General features: G+C 37.6%; 1 pseudogene; it reads right to left on the bottom strand.

The window, feature by feature from the left end:
* Positions 1-1,069: 1,069 nt before the first annotated feature.
* LOC120213559 lies at positions 1,070-23,686 on the bottom strand (annotated as a pseudogene).
* Positions 23,687-25,358: the final 1,672 nt, after the last annotated feature.

The raw sequence follows: 25,358 nt of genomic DNA, 5'->3' as shown, positions 1-25,358 counted from the left end.
TAATACATAAGTAATAGCAAAGTTCCATATCACCAAAATAAGAGATATATATAGAAGTTTTGTAATGAAGTAGTTGATCATCTAGATGCTAAGTTTAAAACTCTACAATTTAATAGTATTTTAAAAGACAAAGTTAAGGGATGAGTAAAAGTTCCTAAATTACTGGAGTTTAATTTTATAAAATCATTCTAATGAAATTTCTCTTTTATTGAAATAAGTTCCAACATCTGTATATATTAATGTTTCTTTCTTTTAAAAAATTAAACTTTATTTTTAAAACTTCAACTTTAATATTTAAAGCTATAGAATCATGTATAACATTATATTTTTGCTTGACATTTGCATTCACGTATCAATTTCTCCGGCATTGCACGGTTTACTCTTTCAATAGATCCTTAGCCAATATTCTTTTATTAGATGGTTAATGAGATAATTTCATAAATAGTTGAGGTACAATATTCGTTATTATTTTAAAATAGAGTAATATATTGTCTTTTGTTATAAAAAAATAAATAAAGAATAACGTCATTTCGAAGGGAGTCAATCGAAAATTTAATTTTTTAAATAAAGTTTACTTCGTTTAAATAAAATGATGTGAATAAAGGATCATAATTTAAAATAAGTTGAACTCGTAAATTTTACCATTACGAAAATACGTAACGAATTAGGTATTAAATTCGGGTGATATGGGATGCGAACTTTTCTAACATGTTACCGATTCTCAAACTTGTTTATCTTTCTATCTATAATTTTAAAACGCGAGCTTTGTAAAATTATCTTTAAAAATGAAATTTATTTTTAAAAGATAATTTTGTAGCGTTCGATCATATCTAACCCTCAATGATCAATCACGGTCCCATTTTATTTTAAAATCATATTTTCCAAGAAATTTGAATATATTTTTTTTCAAAACGAAGTAAAATTGTCGAGTTTAAGGACTGTTTCAAAAATAAAAAAATATATATTAAGTTTTCATCATTAGAGAAATAATATGTTGCATGTACACTGCCGTATCTAGTCTTTACTTCAAAACCTTGAGCACAACTGTAAAATAGGTATAAACACCACCAACAACATACACAAAAGGTGCCTATATTTGCTTCCCTACACTACAATCAGCTAAAAGTGAAAAATGATGCAAAAATTGTGACCACCAAAGTCAGAATCTTGGGATTCCAACTCACCAATGTCATTCCAGAAGAGCTTCTTGATTCCCTACAATCACATGCAATCGTTAGTAACAACACATGGGAGCAATATTAAAATTACGACATGGTTTTAGATTTACTTCTGCAGGCTCTGAAGAGAACCACAATAAATAACATTCTCAGGTGGAGCCATTTCCGTGGCGCCGTTTTCCTCGGGATTCATAATTTTCATGTATGTCTCTTGGCCTAGATACCATCTATCCAGATTCTCCACTCTCAGGTTCCACACTCCAACATTGTCAAGTGATACAAGGATTGCTGTCCACCCACCAGGGTACACCTACACTACAGATAATTAGAGAAATGCAAAGCACAACGAAATCGAATCTCCTCACAGAAAGACATTGTGGTGTACAAAGGCAAAGGTTCTTTTGTTGGTAAAACAAATAATCGCATCCCATTTATTATAGTTGTTTCTGCTGGTTTCGGTCCACAGACCAAAGTCCATTCTACATCAGACATCAGGAGCTATTTAAAAGTACAACAAATTACCAGCAGTTGAGAAGATGATATGTAAGAATATGATTCTTACCCAACCACAAAAAATCATAGCCGTCCATGTGAAACTCTACATTCTAGTGTCGTTATTCTGCAATATAACCTCTATGAATCCCTTGTAAAATATCTGTTGATATTTGGAGTTCTGCCAAGTGGCTTATTGGGGAAATCCAGCTTATAGGATCCTTTTACATTGAGCAAGTCAGCTAGTCTGAATGGTGTATCGGGGTTGACAAAAGAGATGCCATTCAGTGTAGAACAAAGCTTCCATCAATCATAAGTGGGGGCAAGCTCTGTAACACATATGTGTCGATCACATTAATTGAACCATACTGAAAAGAGCCTTGCGGATTCGGACGAGCTCCACTTGCACTAGTATTCTGCCTGATCATTTGAAAAAAGAGAGTTTAAATTGGAATAATAATCAGGGAAGTTTTCTGCAGGGAAACTTTCAACAGGTTGAATATGATGAGTTGTTGTAATACATATATGGCTATTGTCAGAGTCTAACTTTTAATGGGAGCTGGTTGCTAGTTTCAAAAGGAAAGGAAGATAAGGATATTTGAGAACAAACCTGATGGACTTAGGCTGGCTCATTGCTGACGCCAGACAGAATAGTGATTATCCTGTAGGCTAGTTCCGACAGACGATTCACAAGAGAAAATTCGCCCAAAAAACCAGAGAAAAAAAGTCTCTAGGGTTTAATAAAAATATTATAAAATCAAAACCATCCAAAAAGCAGTCCACAAGCCGGACTGTTATAGCAAAAAAATCGTCTTTATTCGAATTTTGCCAAAAATAGCAAAATCCCGAAAATCACTCTAAATTGAAATTCGAAATAAAATAAGCAATCTCCCAAAAATCCGGCCTAAATCGAATTTAAATTGACTTCCTAATTAACAATCGAAATATTACCATAAATAGTAAAAAATAACTAAATCTAGTGATTCGGAGGGGAAAACGGCAGAATTTGAGGTTGAAAAAAAGGCCACATGGAGCTTAGCTCGATGTGGAGAGCGTGCGCGTCGAAAAGAGCTTTCCGGATTGGGGTCTTATGCGCGATTCTGACACCTGTAGCCAAAGTTATGGCCAAAAGACTGAAACATACTCAAAACGACCCCAATGAGGAACATGTCACAATCAATTCCCGCCTTTGCGCTGATCTGCCAACTCATGGTATCTCAGCGCCATCAACGTGCAATCTGACAGCTCAGCATCATCTGTCTCGGATCCCCCTGCATCAGTCACCTCGGGTTGGAAAGAACTCGTCCTCGAGTTCAGAGTAGTGTCATCAGGATCCACAAAACAATAACTCAGGTGCTTCACATTAAAGACATCAAAAGTCTTCAAGTGACTGGGAAGTCGCAACCTGTAAGCATTATCATTGATCTTCTGCACGACCTCACAAGGTCTAATCTACCGATCCTTAAGCTTATTATACTCACCAACAGGAAAACGATCACGAGTTAATACAGCCCAAACAAAATCACCAACATCAAAAAGTACCTGACGACGATGATTGTCGACCCGAGTCTTGTACTTGGTATTGCTCTCATGAATGGTCTGTTTCACCTGCTCATGGATACCCCGAAGATACTTTGCCATCTCATCTGCTTTAGGACTGAAACGTCCTATACGTGGAATAGGGGCTAAGTCCAACACCCCGGATGGGTTCTGACCATAGACAATCTCAAATGGGCTTAAACCTGTGGTTCTGTTTTTTGATCTGTTGTAGGCAAATTCTGCCTGAGGCAATGCCAAATCCCACTGCTTCGGCTTCGTTCCTGCCAAACACCTTAAAAGGTTTCCCAAACTTCGGTTCACCACCTCAGTCTGGCCATCCGTCTGGGGGTGGTAGGCGCTACTGAAATTCAACTGCGTTCCCAGTTTCCCCCACAGGCTCTTCCAGAAATGACTGATGAACTTAGTATCACGATCTGAAGTGATGGATCGAGGAACACCATGTAAACGCACAATCTCCTTGAAATAGAGATGGGCAATCCGGTCAGCATCCATAGTCTTTCTACAAGCTACAAAATGAGCCATCTTGGAAAACCTGTCAACCACAACAAAGATAGAATCAGAGGCCCTTTGGGTGCGGGGTAAGCCTAGTACAAAATCCATGCTGACATCGAACCAAGGAGCTTCAGGAACAGGTAAGGGAGTGTACAATCCCGCATTGGTGAGAACTCCCTTAGACCGCTGGCACACATAACAACGGTCCACATAATGGGCCACATCACTAGTCAACTTGGGCCAATAAAATTCAGAAGAGATAAGGGCCAATGTCTTATCTCGGCCAAAGTGTCCCTCATTATAAAGTTCACTTATAATTTGCTGCCTCAATGAACAATCTGGAATGCACAATTGTAATCCACGAAACAGATACCCATTATGCAAAACAAAATCATGACGGTGACCCTCAGTTACCTCCTGAAATATCCTTCCAAAGGAAGGATCAGCTGCATACATATCTGTGAACGTCTCAAATCCTGCAACTTTAGTACTCATGGTGGTGAGAAGTAAGGTACGACGGCTCAGGGCATCTGCGACGCGGTTCAAACTCCCTGCTTGGTGCCTCAGCGTAAAAGTGAATTCTTGCAAGTATGCTACCCACTTGGCATGACGTCTACTCAGCTTGTGTTGGCCATTGATGTACTTCAAGGCCTCATGATCGGTAAACAGAATAAACTCCTTCTGTACTAGGTAGTGACGCCAATGCTTCAGGGACTGAACTATGGCATAGAACTCCAGATCATAAGTGGAATAATTTTTCTTTGATCCCGATAGCTTCTCACTGAAAAAAGCAACCGGACGACCTGCCTGACTCAGAACACCACCAATGCCAACGCCAGATGCATCACAATTTACCTCGAACACTTTGTCAAAATCTGGAAGTGCCAAAACTGGAGCCTCGGTCATCTTTTGCTTGACCAGTTGAAAACTGGCCTCTGCCTCCTCATACCACTGGAAATCATGCCCCTTGAGGCACTCTGTGATAGGGGCGATCAGAGTACTGAAATTTCTACCAATTGAAAAAGACACGAGGCATCGCCTATCAACTGTTACCTCACTGTCTTTATTTAGCCATGACAACTTGTATGGCTTAGGATGACGGTCCGTCTTCAACTGCAATTTCTGGACAACCTCCTCGGACACTACATTCTCACAACTGCCACTGTCAATGATCATTTTGCAGACTTTATCTGCAACTGTGCAAGTCGTGTGGAAAATATTGGTTCTCAACCAATCGTCCCCTGAATCGCCCTTGGGGGTAAGTAGACTCTTGCGAACGACCAGAGTCTCATGACCATCTCCATACATCACATCATCAGTCTCATCATCTTCATACACGGGTTCGCCAATCTCCTCAGTCTCGTCTTCCACGTTTTCCTCAATCAACAAATTTTTGCCCTTTTGACTAGCAGGCTTCCTGCAATCAGTCGCCCTATGCCCTTGTTCACCACAACGAAAACATCTAATAGTAGGGTTAGAATTACCCTGCAGTGGCTGCTGAGCAGGATGGGACTCTTGAGGGTGAACTGGTCGACTGTTGTGATCGCTCCTGATCAGTGGTCTCCTGTTTTGTTGTTTTTCAACAGCAAGTGCACGCTGGTATGCTTCCGAAACACTCCACAATGAATGAAGGCTGAGGACATCTTGCAAGGGCTGGCGTAAACCCCCCAAATATCGCGCCACCATCTGCTCCTCCGTCTCAGATAAATCGTTCCGGGCGACCAATTGGTAAAACTCCTCCGTGTAATCATCGACTGATCGCGCGCCCTGCCTCAACGCATGAAGTCGCTGAAATAAGGTTTGCGTGTAGCCGAAGGGAAAGAAGTGGCCCTTCATCTTCTTTTTCATCTTCTCCCAATCAGTGATCTTGGCTTTGCCCTGTCTTTCTCGTGAACGTCGTAACTGTTCCCACCACGCAGATGCTCTGCCCTTGAGTTTGATGGCGATCAGTTTCACTTTCACACGATCGGGGACTTCCTTATATTCAAAAATACGCTCCACTTCATTAATCCAATCCACGAATCCCTCGGCCTGTAATGTACCAGAAAACTCAGGGAGATCGACCCGAAAACCGAGGTCTCCATAACGCTCCTCCCGACCACGGTGCTCCCGGAATCATGCGCCCCGGAATCCTGCGCGATTGTGATATGGGTTTTCGAAAGTGGAATTGGTATCGTGATCAGAGGCCTCACGATCCTCGAAATCCTGCGCCGCCAGGCGCTGGGTTAATTCTGCGACTTGCCTCTGCAAATCCGCAATCATCACATCCTGAACGCTGCGATCACGGCGTTGGGCTTCCTCATTCGGAACCTGCTCATGACGACCACGACCACGACCTCCAGCCATTGAAACTGGTGAAATTTCCCAAGAAGATGTTGAAGCTCTGACACCAACTGACGCCAGACAGAATAGTGATTATCCTGTAGGCTAGTTCCGACAGACGATTCACAAGAGAAAATTCGCCCAAAAACCAGAGAAAAAAAGTCTCTAGGGTTTAATAAAATATTATAAAATCAAAACCATCCAAAAAGCAGTCCACAAGCCGGACTGTTATAGCAAAAAAATCGTCTTTATTCGAATTTTGCCAAAAATAGCAAAATCCCGAAAATCACTCTAAATTGAAATTCGAAATAAAATAAGCAATCTCCCAAAAATCCGGCCTAAATCGAATTTAAATTGACTTCCTAATTAACAATCGAAATATTACCATAAATAGTAAAAAATAACTAAATCTAGTGATTCGGAGGGGAAAACGGCAGAATTTGAGGTTGAAAAAAAGGTCACATGGAGCATAGCTCGATGTGGAGAGCGTGCGCGTCGAAAAGAGCTTTCCGGATTGGGGTCTTATGCGCGATTCTGACACCTGTAGCCAAAGTTATGGCCAAAAGACTGAAACATACTCAAAACGACCCCAATGAGGAACATGTCACAATCAATTCTCGCCTTTGCGCTGATCTGCCAACTCATGGTATCTCAGCGCCATCAACGTGCAATCTGACAGCTCAGCATCATCTGTCTCGGATCCCCCTGCATCAATTGCTGACCATTGGTGGAACAGGAAAAGGGCCGTTGCTGGTCCTCCCAAATTGGAATAATGCAAGATGGCCAAACCAGTTACTCTTTCCCAAACACATTCATTCACATACCTAGCACTAGCCACCATGTAGTAATCTGTAGTTGCATTCTGATCCATGGTAACTAAAAATGAATAGGACTGTCCCACATGAATATCAAAGCTGGAGAAATTCTGTTGAATCGTATAATGTCCCTCAGTTTCCACTAAGAGCAGATTGTGGCTTTGGATTCTAAAATTCAAACTAGTAGATATCCCAACATTATACACACAAAATCGATAAGTTTTTCCAGCAAACCATTTTTTCATTGCAGATCAGAACTTGATAATGTAATGCTGGATGAAACATTACCATAACTGAATGCAGATGTCAAACATGAAACTCAAGGGTATTAATATTTTTAAAGAATATATATCACTTAATTAAAGGAATTCCATTGGAAAAAAGGTTATACTAATATTTAATTCAAATCATCCTAAAAGAATTAGACTGTTCTTATGATGCTATACATATCCAGATCATAAGACAAACAAAATGACATGCTTGAAATATAAAGAAAATCACCTACAAAACAGAAATGCATACCTGGATCAACATTAATGCTTTCGTATTGAATGCCATCAGGTACAAGAGTTGTGTTATATCGGGAAGGTCCCTTCCCATTGATGAAAACTCCATCAGGCATCCCTAGCTCTCCACCAGAGTCGATAGTTGTTCTCAATGCCTAAAAGAATAGTGTATCAATTACTGAACTTGAACTGCGAAATCAACAACGGGGATGGACAAAAAGGAAAAATACTAAAATTCGAGCTATTCATTAGCTGCTAACCGTATGGTTCTGTGTATACCAGTCTCAAATCAATATGACAATGTCACCATCCGGTGGTGCAAAAGGAATTCTTATAACATTACGCTGATTGATAATTATGGACCAAATCCACCAGATGCTCTTTGAAAATTGAGCGAAGGAAAGTAGAAAAAGCTCCCAATCTGATCCTTAACTTGAAATTGGTAAATAAAATTCTTTTTGGGTTGAATTGGACAATTAGAACCTAGAACACCATCTTCCCATGAATTTCGCCGCATTTAAATGCCTGGCCTGTAGAAGACATTGTTCAGAAATTTCAAGAAATCCCTTTCAAACAACGACAACAAATAATTACCAAAGGAAAAGATGAGCAAAATTTCGATCTTAAACCCTACCAAGACATGAAAAGATTCTCGTCCAACTGATTGTGAACTTTAAAAGCCACATTGTCATTAGTTGTGGCATTAAGAACTTGACCAAGGAATGTCCCATTAACTGCTATAACCTGAAAATGAAACAAGGAAGCATACGGTAAATTGAACATTTCATTTTCATATCTGGCCTCCTATTCGCCCAACTTTACCACCCTGATTGGCAATATTTGAAAAGTTCGTACGATTATTACTATTTGAGACTCTAAACCAAACATTTGATTAATCCAAGGAAATAGAGGTGTACAAAATATCCGAATATCCGATTTTGCGTAAAAAATATCTGAAACCGGATTTGGGAAAAATCATTTTTTTTAACCGGATCAGATATTTTAAAACCGGATAGTATAACCGGTTTGGGGAAAAATTGGACGACCGGTTTTTTTACCGGATTAAAAACCGATTTGAAAAAAAGAGATAAAAAACCGGTTTTTCATCCGGAAAAAAATCTAGTCTGGGGTTTAAAAAATTAGCCGTTGGGGGGTTTTTTGTTCAATTGATGACGATGTAATTTTAATAATATTAAAATCGGTTTTTTATATCCTGTTTTTTTAAAAACCCAGTTTTTTTCAAACCGAAACCGGTTACACCAATTATACCATCCGACCCTCCAAACCGGTTAGGATCCGAACCGGTTTTTTTAAAATCCGGTTTTTTAGCTAGGTGAAAAAATCGGGTCGGTTTTTATCTGATCTGGATCAGTTTTTTATCCGGTAATTTGCATGTCTACAAGGTAAGAATCTATAACCACCAATAAGAACATCCTGTAGAATATTAGTTACTTTGAAACAAACAGAATAACAGATGAAGATTGAAAACAGTTAATCAAAATAAGTATCGATCTGGACCCTACGGTATACTTGAAAATTTGATTTTGAATCCCAGCCCTTTACACTGTACACAATAAAGCAGAAGTTACACTAAACGTAACGAAAATTTAGTTTCGAAAACAACTTTTTTATTGCAGAAAGCATAAATACAATATATTAAAAGCAGAAGCAGAAGCATCCCAAAAAAAGAAAAAAGGAGAGTTGTGAAAAGTAACATGTTGAGTAACACCAAGAGGGGAGACAGTGACGTAAGATAATTTAAAATCATAGAAGACATAGCTTGTTCAGCAGAACAGAGGCTTGAAAGCAGAGCAGTGTGAATCAAAAGAGAGAGAGACCCGTAACACATCCATGATGTAGTCAGTAGTTTTTTTTGTAAAAATACTATATTTTATTCCCTTTTTACTGAAGTTTTTGTACGTTCTCAAGTCTATTTAATCACAAATAGTTGCATATGGTTTATTTATTGCATATGGTGGTGTTTGCATGCTTCACTTTGCTTATGTGTGATTTCGGTGCTGCTTTAGAGGAAGGTTGTTTGGTGTGGTGATGTGTAACATAAGGAGAATTGCTTGGAGAGGGAATTCGGCTGTAGCATTCTAGATAGCATTTCTGGGCACAATAGAAGACAAAAGTAGATGATATTTTGTAGCCCCCACACGTGAACCTATAGGACAACTATGCCCTACATGTAGGTAATCTTACTATAAGGCACCCAAAAAATAAAGGGCACAAAATTGTAGGCGCCTCCACTATAAATAGAATAAGACACCCTCATTTAAGGGGAACATTCGTGTGTCCTCCATTGTTGGGAGCTTCAAAGGCACGAGCTTACTGGCCTTTGAGAGAAGCAACATCGCTTGTGTGGTTCACGACAGTCCAACGACAACTTTTGGAGTTTCCTTCTGCTTAGTGCCTCTTACTTATTTTAGTATTCTGGAAATGGGTTGTAATGATCTAATGATATTTGTTGAACTTTACCCAGCCATGAACTAACTATTTTGGATTGGGTTTATTGATGGATGACTATGTTTTTTTGGAATGAATGTGATGGCATGATTCTGTTTTTACATGTTATGTTCAATGTGTTTATTGTGTGAGTTTGTAAGAGCTTTCGAGAGATAGCCTAAGCCTTTATTTGATACCTAATGGTTGAGAGAGTTAGGTTTAATATATAAATGAATAATGGGGTTGTGCTGAGAGGTAATCCTTAACTCACCTTATAGATAAAGAGAAAGTTTCAATGGCTAAAAGGAGTCAAGCTTAAGGGGTAGTAATCTGCTAGGGTTCACGCTAAGTGGTATTGCTTTAGCATTTTAGTTCCCAATTTCTAGCTATAGATAGTTTAGAAACATTTTAGAAAACTCTGTCAAACATAGTATTAATTGGATAAAGCTTGTTATTAATGAAAACAAATCATAGGATTTCTTAATAGACCCAACTTTTTTATCCTTAGTGAAGAAACCACACGTGTGAGGACACTTCTATGTCACCTCTTGAATTTCCAGTTTTTATTGTAGTTTTGCTACAACATTCCTTTATTTGTTCATACCTCTTCAGACAACAATAGTTTTGTCCATATTTTGTGTGCATAAACTTTACTTGAATTTCCTCCAATCTCTGTGGAGACGATACTCTCTCATCACTTTATTACTTGTTAGATGTGTACACTTGAATAGTTTGCGTATCAATTATAGACATCACAACACGCAACAAGTTTTTGGCGTTGTAGCCGGGGATTAGTAATTGGTTATTTAAGTTTAGTTTCTGCACATTTTATTTTCTTGTTATTCTAGATACATACTAACTTGTTTTTGTTTGCCTTTTTGTTTTATTTCTTTTTAGGTGTTGTATTGTTGCATGACCCAGGGAACACTCAGGGTATCATTAGTACCTCTTGAACCTAAAATCAAACGTTTTTTTTTTCAGTCAAAGAAGATTTGTTCAAAGAGCTATGCATCAACCAGGTCAAAATCCAATACAGGATAATGCAGATCTAAATGTTGTAGCAATTCGCAATGTTTGGGTGGTATTTCGAACAAGACCTATTCGAGATCATTTAGCTCCCGTGTTGGTTGATCTTAACCCTGGGATTGTTGCTCCAAAAATTAGGGCAACCCAATTTGAGCTTAAACTTGTGATGTTCAATATATTGAATTCTATTGGATAATTTGGTGATATGCCGCATGGAGATGCAAGGCAACACATTTGTGAATTCTTGGAAGCATGCAACTCTTTTTGGCAACAAGGTGTGTATGAGGATGTGTTAGAGTTGAAATTATTTCCTTGTTCTTTGCATGATCAAGAAAGAGCATGGTTGAGTAGAGTACCTCCCAGCTCGACGGAGTCATGGACTGATTTATGCAAAAGCCTCTTATTACGCTACAATCCACACAACATGAACACCTAACTTCGAAATGATATAGTTTCTTTTCATCAATCTGATGATGAGTCGATGTATGAGTGTTGGGATAGATATATGGGACTGCTTCGCAAATGTACAATTCACTAATTTCATGGTTGGATGCAAGTTGTGATGTTCTAAAATGGTGTTAATGCTCTAGCCATAATGATTTTAGATGCTTCAATAAATGAAACTTTACTTGACAAGTCACTCGAAAAATCATTTGATATCCTTGATAGGATAGCAAACAATGACTAACAATTCCCTACTTTGAGACTTAGAATGGGGAGAATAACTCATGGGAGTCTTGAGTTGGATACTAAAGACTCTTTTTTAGTTATATTGTCAGTCATTACAAATATGCTAAAGAATCTCTAACGTCCTAGTGAGGTGAAGGAAGTGAATGTAGCTAGTAAAGCTTGTGTTCTTTGCAATGGGAATCACCACGTGAGCGAGTGCACCGAAAACCACAAGCATATCAACTACGTGGAGAACTTCAACTGAGGCAACAACAACCCATACTCAAACACTTATGACTGAACCTTCAACTAAATATGACTGAACCTTTAGTTTCTCAACAGAATATGCCATGGCAAAATAACAACAAGGGTTCAACATCCTCTTCGAACTCTAACACTTTGGAAGCTACTTTTCAAGACTTTATGATGACGACTAAAACTTTATTTCAAGATCATATTGCATCTATTAAGAGGAAAAGTGCATTGCAGCAAAGTTATAGCTCGTCTTTGAGAGCTTTGAAGACTCAAGTAGCTCAAATCACGCAAGCTTTACATATTCGTCCACAAGCCAACCTCCCTAGTGATACTGAAGTCACTAAATCTCATGGTAAAGAGAAATATAGTGCACCCACTTTAAGGAGTGGCACTCAAATCAACAAAGAAGATAAGTTTGAGGGGAAGAAAGTAGATGATCTTAACCCTGAAACTATACAAGAAGAATCTAAAATACAAAGGGAATCACATATATAAAATGATTCAGATGAGGGCTCAACTGGTGAACATACTGATGATGGGAAGAATATTGCAACAACAAAAGATAGACACCAGTAAAAGAAGCAAGCAGAACCTTACCACCCTTCCCTCAGAGATTAAAGAAGCAAAACGAAGACCTTTAGTTCAATAAATTTATGGATATTCTTGACTAGTTATATATCAATGTCCCATTCATGGAGGCAATTGATCAAATGTCTACCTATGCGAAGTTTCTCAAGGATATCGTTACCAAGAAAAGAAATGTTGAGAAGTACAAAACTACTACTACAACAAAATAGAGTTATTATGCACTAAGCAACTTGCCACCAAAAAGAAAAGATCCTAACAGCTTTATTATCCCATGTTCTTTTGGGGATAACCTTGTGGAAAGAGCTTTATGTCACCCCGGGTCAAGTGTAAATTTGATGTCCAATTTTGTGTTCATGAAGCTTGATATAGGACATGCAAGTTCGAATTGATCCTATGTCCACCTTGAAGGGAGGATCAAAGATGTAGTAGTAAAGGTGGAAAAGTTTGTTTTTCTAACTAATTTTCTTATCCTTGACTGTGAAGCCAATGAAAATGCACCCATCATTTTGGGGTGACCATTTCTAGCCACCAGCCGAATTTTGATTTATTGTGAAAAGGGTGAATTTACTATGCAAGTAGATGATAAGAGGGTAACCATTAATGTATTCTATAACCTCAAGTATGTAGATGATTTCGATTAGTGTTAATGTCTTCAAGATGTGGATTCCTTGGTAGAAGCTAAAGCTGTAGAATTCTGATGTAGAAATTTTTTGCAGATTGAAAACTATGTGAAGCTCAATGGAGAAGATGTCGATGAGTTCAAAGAACCTCCAATAGAGGTGCATTAGTCTAGCTTCCTCACAAGTAGACCAGATATACATTTTGAACCTCTTGATTTTGTTGAATTTACTTCTCCTAAACCTTCTTTTAAGCATGCACCCTTCTTAGAATTAAAGCCTTCACCATTATACCTTAAATATGATTAATTGGAAAGTAACAATACATTTCCTGTGATAATTTCTGCTAGTCTAAAACCTAAGCAAGAAAGTAGTTTAATACATGTGTTGACTAAACATAGGAAAACTCTAGGTTGGACTATGACTGACTTGAAGGGTAAAAGCCCTGCGATTTGTATGAACAAAATTCTAATAGATAAATGTTATAACAATTCTATTTAATCTCAAAGAATGCTTAACTCGATCATGAAGAAGGTGATGATGAAGAAGATCATCAAATGGTCAATGTTGGTGTAATCTACCCTATTTACAGTAGTTAGTGGGTTAACCCAGTGTAATGTGTGCCCAAGAAAGGAGGCATGACCATTGTGAGCAATGAAGATAATGAAATACTTCCAACAAGGACTGCCACGAGTTGGTGGATATCTGTGGACTACAAGAAGCTTAACAAGGCCACTAAAAGGACCACTTCCCCCCATTCATCGATCAAATGCTAGGTCGATTGGTAGGAAAACCATTCTATTACTTCCTTGATGGATAATCAGGTTACCACTAGATTGCTATTGCATAGGAGGACCAAGAGAAGACAACTTTCACATGTCCCTATGGCACCTACGCCTTTAGGAGGATGCCTTTTGGACTATGCAACGCCCCAACCACATTTCAAATATGTATGTTAGGCATATTCTCAGACATGGTAGAAGAGTTCATTGAGAGTTTCATTGATGATTTCTCAGTCTCTGATGATGATTTTAACTTATTCCTTGGCAATCTAGAAAAAGTCCTTGAAAGGTGTGAGGAAGCTTATTTGGTCCTGAATTGGAATAAGTGCCATTTTATGTTGTACGAAGGGATCATTTTAGGGCACAAAATCTCATAAAAGGGAATCGAGGTAGGCGGAGATAAAATCAAAGTGATCAAGAAACTACCCTCTACCACCACGGTCAAAGGCATTCAAAACTTTTTAAGGCATGTTGGGTTCTATAGAAGATTCATCAAGGACTTTTCTAAAATCTCTAAGCCATTATGCACTCTGCTGTAGTAAAATCAACCCTTTGTATTTGGTGATAGTTGCGTTATAGCATTCAAAGGACTGAGGGAGAGGCTTATTTTGGCACCCATTGTTGTTCCACCCGATTGGACCGCCCATTCGAGCTAATGTGTGACGCGAGTGACTATGATGAGGGGGCTGTCTTGGGCCAATGTCGAGGTTAAGTTTTCCATGTCATTTATTATGCTAGTCATACTATAAATGATGCAAAACTCAACTACGCAAATGTAATACCCAAAAATTTAGATAGTGACCAAAATGAACATTTTGAAAGTTTATTGGTCAAAGTAGAAAATTGGGAAAAGTTTAAGGATCTAAGTGGTAATTTTCCCAAAAAAGAATTTTATTCCATAAATGGATTTAGTGAGTGACCAAATTATAAATTTTTTAAGTTTAGTAACCAAAATATAAACTTTGAAAAAGTTTAAGGACCAAAATGGTAATTTTTAAGTTACAAATTGGCCCTGTAAATAAATAGTTTATCTCAAAAAAATGTTTCTGTGGGAATTTGAATGTTAATACGAGTTTTGTAATAAAAGTTATAAAGTAAGGAAGTTGAGGAAAAATTCGGTAAATCAGATCGAATAAAAAATTTAGGAAAATCTGAAGAATGCTAAATTAGACCGAAAATATTATTTTCACATTTTTAAATGTTGGAAAATAATATAAATATTGAGATTTAAGGGTTTAATTCCAGGTTTAATTTGGATCGTTGGATTAAAGTGCCAAGATTATATTTTTGGAAAAATACAAGGGCAAATCGGTAAACTAAGATCTTATTTGTTCATATTTGACTTATGGGCGATGATAAGGTTGAAGTGTCTTATTTTAGAAGATGATAAGGTTGAGGTGTCTTGTTTAATGGTGATTATGAAATTTCATTAAGGGTAAATTCGTAATTTCCTAATTTAATGAATTTAATAGTCATTAAAGGTAAATTAAAGGTAGATAAGCATGAAAATAATCAAAAGTTTCATGCCAACTTATTCATCTTCTTCTCCAAAGTTCCGTGAACTATAAAAAAGGCAAGGAAAAAATATTTGTTTCCCATTTTTAAGCCATTTCCTTTCGATTTCAAGTTATGACGTGAAAAAAGAAAGTGATCTAGTCGAGAAACGATATATTTTGGAACCAATTATGGTTGCTCAACTTGCTTGATTTCAAAGATTCCAAATCTTAGGGTTTATATTTATGCTAGGGTTCATGGGAATTGATGATGAATATTGATGTTTTTGAGGTTGTAGATTCATTTTCAAGCTTGATTTATGATTAAAACATGTTTTAACTTCCTAGAAATGATTTTATAATTTTTGGTCAAATGAAGAAATTATAGAACTTTGGGTTATGATAAGAATTGGTTAAGGTTTTGATTGTTGAGATGTTGTAAGGTTGATTAGAAGTTGATTTCATGCTTGAATCGAATCGAATCAAAATTGAGTAAAATCATGAAAACTTAGTTTCTATGATTAAAGCACTCGACCATGGGTTGTTTGAGTGAGAAAAATTATGGAAAATTTATATAATGGTTGGAAATAATGTAGGAAGTATTCTACAAGCCTTAGAAAATTTTGGGGACCATTATGTAATTTTGAAAAGTTAGAGGACCAATTCAATTTTTTTGGAAAAGTTGTGAATGATTGTATAATTGTTTAATAATTGATGTACTATGCTGGAAATTACTGTTTTGGAATTGAAATGAGTGTTTAGATGTGAAATATGACCATTTTGGAAGTTTGAAAAGACTGGTGATTTAAGTGCAACATTCGCATAGTTGGGATACTTAAATGTAATTATGCCTTTGTAAAAGCTTTTGAATGGTAATAATTTCAATGCTGGAATTGTGGTATTAAGAATCTAAGTGATAAAATGGTGAAGGACCATTTTGTGTAAATTAGAAAAGTTGGTGCCAATGTTAAAAGTAATTATTAAGTTTTAAGTATTTTGGTAGAAAATGAGTTTCAAGTATATTATGGATTTTATTTTGGGGATGTGTTTATGTTAGTACAATATTAACATATGTATTGTTATGAATTTGTGATTTGTACAGATCATGATAGATTTGTGATCGAGGCAAGTCAAGTATAAAGGATTTTTCGTGACTATAGTGAAGCACATATTTTGGGATATATGAAGTGTCAAGGTGAGTGCAATACATGAATGACATTGTACATAGATGTTTTATTCATCATTAGGAAGACTTGCGACAAGTTGACCTTGTTTATATCAGCATGATATTATGTCATTTTTATAACTTCGATATGACATTGATATATCACAATGTGAAATTATAGTGCATTGATCATGGATAATGTGATATTTTATCATGGATGTTATTTTGGGTATGAACTTCCCCCTAATGTTAAATATATGGTCACCATGGATGAATGAATTAGACTATATGCCCAAGTAAGTCGTTGAAGGACAGGGTATAGTTGGCATGCCATAGGGTATAGTTAGCATGCCATAGAGTATAGCAGCTGCAGATTTATATTAACACTAAATGTGTAAGGACACTAAGTGTATATGGTGGGAACATCCTTATGGCACTTCGATGTATAGGGTGGGCATAACCTTATGTGTAGCACTACGGTGCAGATATTACTCGAATACCCAGGGTCTTCATAGGTTTACATGTGGGCTATAATTATTGGTAAAAATAATAATATTTATGTTATATTATTTTGATCATGGTAAATGATAACTTCGCAAAAAGACTCAATTTCTAGTCTTTTCACTTAAGTTATTGCTCGTCTAAACAAAGTATGCACAACATTTTAGTTGCATTTAGTTGCATTTAGGTTATATTTGCTTGTGGTGGATAAGTTTTGCTTTGGCAAGATTTATTTGGTTTAACTGATGTTGCTAAGGAGAAAAGAGTTTGTGTGGATTGTGTATGTGCAGGAAATTTACGAAGGAAGAACATTTTAGTCGTGACAACGTAATTTGTAAGGGCCAAAGGAATAGAGAGACTAAATAACGTGAGGAGCAGATTTATCTCACCATGGCAAGCTTTATCTGGAAAGTTTGAAGTGGATATGACAAAATCACCTATGTCAGAAGCCAGCTGGATGAGTCCCTTCACATGCAAGCAAACCCTCAAAATTCTAACAACCACCATCCACATTTCCTTTTTTAGCCTGGGCAAAGTAATAACGGTTATTTAAGGAATCTCCAATCATTCGAAACCCTAGGAGACTCCCCTCTATAAATATCCAACCGTAGTCGCCAAAGAAAGGGGAGGGAAGTTAGAGAGCTTTACCGAGAGTGTGAACGAGCAACTACAGAGCTTCTCCACCGTTTACCAACCGACCTTCCTTGGTGTCCTCCATAGCCAGACTGTAGCAGAGCGGTGATCAGGTCTCGAGAGAGGCTGATCACCAAGGCAGGCGCGGTGCTGATCAGAAGTGTCACGACAAAGCCCCCAGTTTTGGGAGTCGTTCTTCATTTTTCTTAATGTATTTACTTATTTGGGGTTGTATTAAACGATGTTATTTGGATGACTTTTTTATAGCACCATGACTGTCTTACTTGGTGTTAATCTTTGTTTTCCCTAGACAATTATTTTATGTTTTATGAATGATGAATTATGTTTTTGCTCATGAATGTTTTGTTAATTGTTTGAATATTTTAGCTTGACAGTGTAAGAGCTTCGAGAGATTGCTTGGGGTCTTTGTGAAACATGTCTTGGCAATGTAAGAGCATCGAGAGATTGCATTTTGTCTAGATAGTGATTCTTAGATTCAAGAGAATTAAGATAGATCTATGTGAACAATGGAATGGATCAAAGATGGTGATGTTTTAACTTATCTACCTTAGAGATAAGGAGCGGGTTTCATTCGACTAAAAGGGATAGACGCTAGATTAGGATAAATAACGACTATTGTTAATGTCGAGAGGTATTTCTACAACAACAGTCTGGCAAACCAAGGGTTGTAGTTAACGCTGAGTGGTATTGCGATAGCAACAGTCTATGAATACTTAGTAATCCTGTCGGGCAGCTTTAGCATGTCATAATAATTCATTATGGACTTAGAATAATTGTTGTCAATGCAAAAGATTAGCATAAGTGCTCTTCGATAAGTCTGAATATGTGAGGTTGTTTGAATTGTATTTGAATCAACGTTTGTCCTTGTTTTATTTTATTTCGATAGTTTACAAATTTATTTTGTCTCGACCAAACTTTTCTTCAATTATACTTTATAGTATTTTCTTGTTTTATTAATAATAGATTTTTAGTTTGACAAGATAGTTTTGGTTGTGGTGAAGCTTAAAAACGTTCGACAAATCCTTGAGGAGACGATAGTCACTTACCCTATATTACTTGATTCGATTGTTTATACTTGCAATGAATTGCTTGCCTTAGCATATACATTTACAAGTGATCAAGTTTTTGGCGCCGTTGCTGACAAATTTTTTATTCGCCATAACAAGTTTTTCTTGTCACCTTATATTTATCTAGTCTAACGCATTTTATTTCCTTTTATTATTACATGACCTTGAGATCTGCTGGTAAAATATTGGAACCATTCGACGCTGAAGTTGAACAGTTGTTCAGATAGAGGCAACGTGACCAACGTACCAGAGAATATTTAAACCAACTACAATTACAAGGCAACAACATGGGAGATCACGATAATCCCGATGTAGCAATTGATCTTCAAGTTGCAAGACCAAGAGTAATACGAGATCATTTGATCCAATTCTTGATGACCTCAATCCAGGCATCATGAAACTTGAAATACAAGCAACTCATTTTGACCTAAAACCGGTGATGTTTAATATGCTAAATTTAATTGGCCAATTTGGTGGTTCACCTAATGAGGATGCTAGACAAAATATTCGTGCATTCCTTGAAGTATGAGATTCATTTCGACAACAAGGAGTGCATGAAGATGTGCTTAAACTAAAACTTTTCCCTTATTCCCTACGTGATAGAGTGAGAGCGCGGCTTAATGGAGTTCCTTCAGGCTCAATGGAATCATGGGAAGATTTATGCAAGAGTTTCCTACTCAGATACAATCATCCCAATATGAATACATAACTTCGCAATGATATTGTAAGTTTTCACCAAGGAGATGATGAATCAATGTACGAATGTTGGGATAGGTATAAAAGTTTACTTCGCAAATGTGTCAACCATGGGTTTCATGACTGGACTCAAGTAGTGATGTTTTACACGTAGTTAATGTACCAAGTCGAATGATGTTAAATGCCTCGCCAAATGACACCTTACTTGATAAATCACCCGAGAAAGCCTTTGATATCCTCGACAGGATAACATATAATGACTATCAATTCTCAAATACAATATTGGGAACCGGTAGAAAAACATCTGGAGCATATGAACTAGAGGGTAAGGATTCAGTAGCAGCGCAACTTTCTGTCATAACTAATATGTTGAAAATTTTGCAGCGTCCTAATGAGGTAAAAGAAGTCAAGGTGACCAATAACACATGCATATTTTGTCATGACAACCATTATGAGAGTGAAGGTCTAGAAAATCATGAATCCATCAATTTTGTGGGCAATTATAACCAGAGCAACAATAACCCCTATTCCAACACATACAATCCTGGTTGGAGACAACATCCAAATTTTTCATGGAGTAACCAAGGGAACAATAGTAATCAGGCAGCAAGTTACAACAGGCCACATCAGAATAATTCATACCATCAACATTTTCAGAATCAAGAATATCAACTGCCCTGGCAAAACAATAAAGGTACAACTCTTCCTCTAATCCTAATTCCAATACTAACACCTTGGAGTTGTCATTGCAAGAATTTATGGCCTCAACAAAAGATTTCATGGGTTCAACAAAGACCTTGATGCATGAGCATTCAGCAACAATTAAAAACCAAGGAAATTTGTTAAAAAGTCGGGCTATATTTTACAAAGCCATAGTTCATCTCTACAAGCATTGGAGAATCAAGTGGGATAAATTGCTATGGCATTACATTCTCGCCCACAAGGAAATCTCCTTAGTGATACTGAAATCACTAAGCATCATGGAAATGAGCAATGCAGTGTACTTATACTAAGGAGTGGAACACAGGTCAAGCAAAATGACAAGTTTGGGGGAGAAGAGCTAAATAATTTTCACCGAGGCATATCAGTCCCAGAGGATCGAACGAAAAATGAGAAATAGGATGGAGCAACCGAAGAGAAGGAAAATGATGAAGGCTCAAAAAAACATCGTCTAGATAATGAGAAATTTAAGCCCAAGGCCAGAGATTCCTCAGAACCATCGGTAGAAAATTTGAGACCTCCATCACCGTTCCCTCAACGATTGAAGAAGCATAACGATGATATCTAATTCAACAAATTTGTTGATGTTCTGGATCAGTTGTATATCAACGTGACCTTAGTTGAAGCCATCGAGCAAATGCCTTCCTATGCCAAGTTTATTAAGGACATGATTACAAATAAGAAGAAGGTAGAACATGTTGCCACGATAACATAAATCTGTTCTACAGTCAGCAAGCTCCCACCAACACAAAAAAACCATGGCAATTTTATAATACCATGTTCAATTGGTAATAACTTTGTAGGACGAGTTCTTGTTGATTTGGGATCGATTGTAAACTTGATACTAAAGTCCATATTTTTGAAACTAGAGGGATATCACGCTTGTCCAACCTCAATTACAGTTGGTCGATCGGTCTTATGTGCTACCCGAGGGTAGAATAAAAGATGTCATAGTAAAGGTGGACAAGTTCGTATTTCAAGTCGATTTTCTCATCTTGGACTACGAAGCCGATGAGAATGCACCTATCATCCTGGGACGATCTTTTTTATCCACTGAAATAATCATAATATATTACAAAAAGGGAGAGTTCACAATGTGAGTAGGAGAGCAAAGCATCACAATCAATGTATACACACTTTCCTTGGACATATAGGCTTCTACAAGAGGTTCATAAAATATTTTTCTCAAATCTCTAAACCCTTGTGTCTTTTACTTCAAAAAAATCATCCATTTGAATTTACTAATGATTGTCTGAATGCCTTTACAGATTTGAAGAAAAAAATTTCAGCAGCACCAATTATTGTCCCACCTGACTGGAATGAACCCTTTGAGCTCATGTGCGATGCTAGTGATTATGCAGTCAGAGCAGTGCTAGGGCAACGAAAAAATTAAAATCTTTCGTGTTATCTACTACGAGTTGTACTCTTAATGATGCACAAGTAAACTATACCACCACTGAAAAATATCTTTTAGCAGTAGTATTTGTATTTGATAAGTTTAGGCCATATCTCATAGGCACTAAGGTGTTTGTGCATACATATCATTCTGCCATTAAATATTTGATCAATAAAAAAGATGCAAAGCCTAGACTAATCATATGGATATTATTACTACAAGAGTTCAATTTATAGATCAAGGATAGAAAGGGTACAAAAAATCAAGTAGTAGACTATTTGTCTAGATTAGATAACATAACTGAATGTCATGACATAACATAAATTCAAGAGGATTTCCCTGATGAGAAAATATTGTTTGTCACGGTTGTGTCGTGGTATGCTAACATAGCTAATTTTCTTGTTAGTGGTATTGTTCCTCATGATTTATCAAGCCAGGGCAAAAAAAAGTTTTTACACGATGTGCGACACTATTACTGGGATGAACTGTTTTTATTCAAGTAATGTGGAGACCAAATTATCCGAAGATGTGTTCCAGAAGAAGATCACAAAGAAATTCTAATTCAATGTCACTCATCACCGTATGATGGACACTTTGGCGGAATGAGAACAGCGGTGAAAGTATTACAATGTGGATTCTATGTCCAACCCTGTTCAAAGATGCGCATGACTTCTACAAGTCATGTGATAGATGCCAACGCACAGGAAACATATCAAAATGACATGAGATGCCATGGAAAAATATTTTGGAGGGGGAACTTTTTGACATATGGGGAATAGACTTCATGGGACCCTCCCCAACATTCTTTCAATATTTGTACATCCCCTTGGTAGTGGATTATGTATCTAAGTGGGTCAAAGCCATTGCAACATCCAAAAATGATTCCAAGAAGGTGCTAAAATTTTTGCACAAGAACATATTCGCACATTTTGGAACACCACGAGCTATCATTAGTGATGAAGGCACACATTTTGACAACAAATTAATTGCCAAGGAATTAAAAGATATGGAGTGAGACATAGGATTGCTATGGCGTATCACCTGCAGACTAATGGACAAGCTGAAGTATCTAACCGAGAAATCAAACAGATCCTTGAGAAAGTAGTCAACCCAAGTAGAAAGGATTGTTCGCCAAAGCTAGATGAAGCATCATGGGCTTATTGCACAACATTCAAGACATAAAGCCTGTGAAACTTGAACATAAAGCCTACTGGGCCATGAAAAAGTTAAACATGGATGCCCAAATTGCAGAAGAAAGAATACTCTTGGAACTGAACGAGATGGATGAATTTAGAGCACGTATATACGAAAATGCCCGCATATACAAAGAGAAAACAAAGCGATGGCATGACAGAAAAATATTGCCTAAGCAATTTTATTCTCGACAACAAGTATTGCACTACAATTCACATCTCAAGTTATTCCCAGGAAAGCTAAAGTCACGATGGTTAGGACCGTTCATTGTACATCAAGTTCATAAGAATGGAGATATAGAATTCAATAACTGAGATGATGGTTCCATTTTTAAGGTGAACGGGCGGAGGCTAAAGGAATACAAATGAGCCCCAGTTATGCGAGGCAAACCAGCATCAACGGCACATGATGCCCAAGAGTTTGCCTTACTTACTTGAACAAAATTTGTTCCCTAGGCAACGAAAATTTGAATTTTGTACATAAATAAATTAAGTTATTTTATGCATTCATCATCATTTTTATTTTATTTTCTTTATTTATTTCGTGTAGGCATGCAGAGTACACATGATAACATGGGGAGATAGTTCACGCATGAAAGGAGAGAGAACCCTAGGGCAAGAAATTTGGGCGACAGAATTAAAAAAGGGAAAGTTTCTTTTTCCCCAACTTTACGTCCAATCAAATATCATAAAATAAATACCAAATCTTTTCCCCTCGTGTTTTGATCGAATTACCCCAAAGAAACCACCTAATACTTTCCAGAAAAACCACCCTCAACTCTATCTTCTACATCGTGTTTCACTCTCTCTCTCTTTACAGCAAGAAATTTGCTTTCAACAAAATCTCACCATCGCTGACGCTAATCCCACTGCACCAAACAATTATCATTGCTAGATCGAAGAAAAACCCAGCCCCAACACCAAGCTTTGAGCGTCTCCAAACAGCCGAAGCCGAGGCATGCTTCAAAAATCTCCAAAAGCGGCAAGTGTATTTAGAAGACGGGTTTGTCTTTCCATCAGAGGACGAAGATCTATTTGAATCGGAGGTCATGGCCGTGATTTAGAAGCACAACTAGGAGAATTTTGGTCACCACCCCAAAGTTATAGCACCAACAATGGTCAGAGAGTTCTACGCCCATCTCGAAGGCCCATCCAACCACACAGTGTATATCCGAGGGATACTCCTTTGATTTTCCCCTTCATCACTCAACAAATATTTCAAGTTGGGGAAGGTCGAAGAGCAGTATAAGAAATTTATGCTTGAGGCAGACCAATAAACCTACCACAGAGTACTCGAAGATCTTTTCTTCGGATGGGCTAAGTTCGAGCGGAATGCGCCAACAATGAAGAGAGTCGATAAAAGAGCCCTTAAATCGATCGTAAAGTTATGGAACCATTTTCTCAAGGGAAAACTTGATAACTCCGTAAAAAGGACACATTTTGGGACCTTTTCACTTAAGTTATTGAATGTCTAAGAGCACATTTAGGATCATTTAGATGCATTTAGGAGCATATAGTTGTATGTGGTGGAATTATGTTTGCCGCGGCATTTTAATTTGTCACCAGTGCTACCTTATGGGGAAGGTGTTTGTCTAATGATGTGCAGGATTTGAGAGCAAGGAAAGGAAAAAAGAAAATGTCGTGGCATAAGGAGACTGCTGAGCAGAATGAAAATACCGAGTTGGAATGGCATTTCAAGAGCACACAAAGTGAAAGAAGATATTTTCGAAGCCAGGTGTTCCTTATTTGCACGTGATCTCTTCCACGCCGCCCTGCTACAGATCTTGTCTGTTGCGGCAGGATCCTGTCGGGTGCCTAGATTAGTGTTGCCACGCCGCCCTGCTGTAGATCTTGTCTGTTGCAGTAGGATCCTGTCGGGTGCTCAGTCAACCACCCAGGCTGGACCATTGCCAGCTGCCCAGCAGGATCACTGTTAGCTCTGCCCGATCATCACGTGAATCAAGCATGATTTGGGGTATCTTTGGAATTTTTACACAAACCTTTAGGGTTTTTCTCCACCTATAAATATATGATGAAGCCACAATGTTAAAGGACTTTAGTTCCAGCCACATTTGATCTTAAAAAGTTAGAGAGAGAAAGTCTCATCTTTCTCTGTCAATCCTACTTGCCGTGGCATTTCTCATTGACTAGCAGAAGAGAGTGGCGTTCTGAGCATCCGAGAGGAGCTAGTCCGCTGGGAGCAGTCCCTGGTGTCCGAGGAAGGCATTTGGCAGTGCACGTCGAAGGCTTTCTCTCCTCCCCTTAGTCCTTGCTTTTATATTTTGTTGTTGGGTTGTAAGGAACGAATGAATCTTGCTTTGTGCTTGTTGATTTCGAGCCCCACCATGAACTAATCCTATTTGGTGGGAGTTCGCATGGTTATTTAAGTTGTTATTTTAATGAATGGTTGTTGTTTCATGCTCTATTCTATTTTGTTTATGATGCTTAAAGTCTTGAGGTTGTAGGAGCTACGAGAGTAGCCTTTCCTTAGGAGGGTTCATGAGGTTCGAGATAATGCCTTGGCAATTTATCTTTAGTCTTCGAGAGAAGCTAGGGAGGAACTACATAAACAACGGGTTCTAGATAGTAACTAAGCCTAATCCACCTTAGAGATAAGAATAGGATTTCATTTGACTAAAAGGAGTTGTGTATAAACGATAGGTTAGATGTTAATGCTGCCGCAAAAAGGTATTGCCGAGACATATCCTATTAGCTGAACCAAT

This window comes from Hibiscus syriacus, unplaced genomic scaffold (assembly GCF_006381635.1).
Source record: "Hibiscus syriacus cultivar Baekdansim isolate YM2019G1 unplaced genomic scaffold, ASM638163v2 tig00110030_pilon, whole genome shotgun sequence".
Lineage (NCBI taxonomy): Eukaryota > Viridiplantae > Streptophyta > Magnoliopsida > Malvales > Malvaceae > Hibiscus > Hibiscus syriacus.
The sequence above is the reverse complement of the archived record's forward strand: the minus strand, read 5'-3'. Positions and strand labels throughout refer to the sequence as shown.